Source organism: Kogia breviceps, chromosome 18 (genome assembly GCF_026419965.1).
Source record: "Kogia breviceps isolate mKogBre1 chromosome 18, mKogBre1 haplotype 1, whole genome shotgun sequence".
In the NCBI taxonomy this organism is placed as follows: Eukaryota; Metazoa; Chordata; class Mammalia; order Artiodactyla; family Physeteridae; genus Kogia; species Kogia breviceps.
In genome coordinates, this window is record NC_081327.1 from 39,804,375 (window position 1) to 39,808,155 (window position 3,781).

A 3,781-nucleotide genomic window follows, 5' to 3' on the forward strand; every position below is an offset into this window, starting at 1 on the left:
GCCTGTGCTCCGCAATGGGAGAGGCCACAACAGTGAGAGGCCCGCATACCACACACACACACACACACACACACACACACACACACACACACACACACACACAAAAGCCTAGAGAGATCCTGGAAAGACAGACAGAGAGCAGGTAATTCCTACTCTGGAGAATTGGAGAAGGCATCAGTGAGGACTTGTTTGAGTGGAAGCTTGGCAGAATGAGTACAATGGTACCAGGCAAAGGGGGTGCAGAGCCTCCTAGGCCAAGAGTACAGAGTGGGAGAGTCTGGGGCCCCCAGAGGGATCACCGGGCAGGGAAAATGTAGGTCATGGTGCCATGATAGTATATAACTGGGGGACCTGTCCTAGCCTGGGAGGGAGGTGTGATATCAGGAAAATGTCCCCTAAAGAAATGATCTTTCAACCAAGACCTGAAGAACTGAATAGGAGGTCACCAGGCAAAGCATAGGACTGAGGGCAGAGGCAGTGGGGAGAGCTGCAGAGAGAAATAGCATAAGCAAAGGCCATGAAATGGGAAGGAACATGGTTCATTCAGGGAATGGAGGGCCTGAGAGGAGTTACACAGGAGCTAGGTTGCATGGCTCCCTAAAGATTTTAGATTGGGAAGGCAGATGGGTAGTATTCAATAGATTTGTGTTTGAGAAGGTTTCTCTATAAGAAGAGTGGATTGACCTCCGGCTGTGTGGAGTGGACCAGAGAGGAGCTAGAGAGATGAGAGAGAAGGCTGGTGCAGTCCAGACTAGAGGTGTGGCTTCTAAAAGTTAGCTTTGGGCTCAGCATCCACTTTATATGTCAATACCTTGTATTTAAGACTGAGGATCAATCTTTTCTTTAATCCTGATTGATTAGGCATCAATGGGAAAAGATAGTGCAAGTGGCTCTAGGTATGTCTCTACTTCAAGGTTGCACAAGTAGCTAATGTTGCCAGAGAGCTGTAGAGGGCAAAGGACTGTTAACCTAATGTCATATTGTACTTCTCTTCATCTTCAGGGTCATGTCAGAGAGAGAGGCAGGTGGAAAGATTAGATGCTTATTTGCTCCCCTGACCCAGGTGTTGTGCAGGGAAGGAGAGCTATTGCTGTAATAATGAGACATGAAAATCACAACTAAGATCACACATCTCTAAGTTATAAATAAAATCTACAGATCTCTCAATTTTATGTAGGTTCCCAAAAGGAGCATGTACAGAGAGGAGCCATAAGTTTCTTGGAGCTGCATGGCACTGAGGGAGCTAGAGTCAGCTCGTTTTTTCTGGAAATGTAAGAACAGCCCCCCTCCCCACTTTCCTGGGCCTGTCTTGGCCCCATTGAGAGGCCTCCAAAGAGCCTAAGCCTTGCCCAGGTAGGGTAGCCTTAGCTAGTAGCCTTACAGCCCTGTGTTGTCATATTTCACCATCCTAGCCCAGTGCACAGGCCAACTTACTGGACAGCCGATGGGGGCTAGGGGAGGTGGGGCAGAGATAACGGACTTCTTTCTACAACCCAGCCCTCCCTCCCTTCTCCTATGAACATCTGAGAATGCTAGCCCAGAACCTATACAGGGTACCTCTAAGGAGGAGCAAAGAGCCTGACCCAGACTGTCACCTTCCACTCTATTTTCTATTGTCACTGAAAGTGGCTGGTCCTACCCTAGGCCAGGCCCCTCTCTAGGGTTGCTGGTCACTCGTGCAGAGGTCAACTGTGTTTCTGATTTTCGCTGTGTGGCCCTTGGTCCAGAGGGCAGAGGTAGGGATTGGTGGCATCAAGGGAAGGGCCAAAGAGTTGTTGCCCTATGGGGCTAAGTGGGCTCAACATGGAGTGGGGGAAGACCCCTGAAGCAAGTAGAAAATAAGTGGACAAGAATTCCTCAGCCTGGGCCTGGCACTATTAGGAGAAAGAAGGAAACAAGGCTGGGATGGAAATCAGGTCCTCAGGAAAGTTTTCCTAAAGGAGAGGCAGGGCCCCTCTGGGGTTTGGCCTTCCCGCCAGCTACACATAGAGGGTTTTAATGGCTCCATCCCACAGATCCTAACTTCTCTTCCTTGCCCAACTGGCTTTGCTAGCAAGGGTACACAAAGCTTTCCACCATGAGGAGGCTATGGGGAGATGGAGCAGTGATAACTGAAGGGCTGAAGTGGCATTGTTTGGTCAGTTCCTGCCATGAACCAGATTCTGCTAGACTAAGGGTCTTCCTGGCTCCGGGTAGGCCTTGATTTCTCTCAGGCTCCATAACCACTTTTAAAGAAGAGGGGGCTTTACTCCTACAAGGTAGAGTTTCAGGACTCGGCCAGTTCTCTCTCTGGGCTCCTCTAAGCCACACTGCCAATCATAGGAGGGGCCAAACTGCTGCTCCCATAGGCACTGGATGGTAATCTCACCTGCAGCTTAATAGCTTAATAACCTGGACCAGGCCAATTTGCAGGATTTGGGTTTCTCTCCTATTATGCTAATTTAAGTAAGCTTGCAATTTAAACCAATTCCCCAGGGCTGGAGGAAGTATTCCTCTTACTGTATGCTTGTGGGAAAGGTAGAGTTGTCTGAAACTCTTCCCTGAGCAAGGCAAGGTCAGCGGAGTCAGGAGGATCCCACACTGTCAGCCATTAGGCAAGGCTCTGTTGTGACCAGGTGATGATCTCTGCTCTCTAAGTCTCACCTCACCCCCCAGCGTCTCTGTCCCAAGCCACACTACCACTCTTTACCCTCGCTCCAAGTGACTTTGGGCTCAAGGGACTCTGGGGCCACCTGGGGCAAGAACATCCTAGAACTGCCCGAGGGAGAGGGGATAAACAGTTGTGCTGCTTTGCTTTGTTATCTGGGTCAAGAAAAAATATTTGTGAATGTGTGCCTTTTAAGCCTTTTCTAGCACTCTTAGGGACTCTGGGCAGTCCCTAAATACCATCCAGCCCACTTGTCAGCATGAAGGAGGGAGAGCTGGCCCCAAAGCCTTAGACTTGGGAATAACTCTGGCCTAACATTGAGAACCTCAGAGGGGAGAAAAGGTTGATCTGAAAGCTCTCAAGAGTTCTCAGGATGAGAGAGAGACTCCCACCACCACCCTGCAACCTGGGATGATGAACAGATGGGAGGGAATCAGCAAGAAGAGGCCCCTCACTGCTGGACACCCTGCTCATCTGTCAAAGGCTGATGCTGGCTGCCAAGTTCTATCGCTGGCCATCCAGCCTCATTTTTGGAAATCAGTGTTGGGGCTTGCTGTATTAGAAAGAGCCTGGCCAGGGAGGCAAGAGGCATGGTTCTGGTCTCTACTCTGCCGAAGCCCCCTCACTCTCTGGGCCTGAGTTTCCTCAGCTATAAAATTGGGAGTTGAACTGTCTACTGTCTGCTGTCTTGCATTTTCTGATATTTTGAGATGCAGCCCAGAATGACTCGCCTTGGTAGCCCTCTGGAGTGGAGGCCTGTCAGCAAGCTTAGAGCTGAGGCCTGGCACTGGGCCCCACCAATGCTTAGCCCAGTCTGAGTCTGCTGTCTCATCACCCCCCCACCACCTGCTGTGAAAGCAGAGAGGCCAAGACCGAGGCCCTAATTGCAGGAAGATAGCCATGATGTCAGAACTCTACATCAGGGCTGAGGTAAAAGGCTTTTGATTTCCCTATAGAGCATCCTCATTCAGCCTGGCTCTGTGCTAATGGAAGGGGCCTGGTGTGTGTCTTTTTCTGGGCAGGGCTGCCAGTGGGAGAATCAGCAGAATGCGACTTGGAAGGGGTTGATGACACTGAGGGGTCATGGGGTGTGAATGTCATTACCCATGTTGTCATATACCTGACCAGGCCATA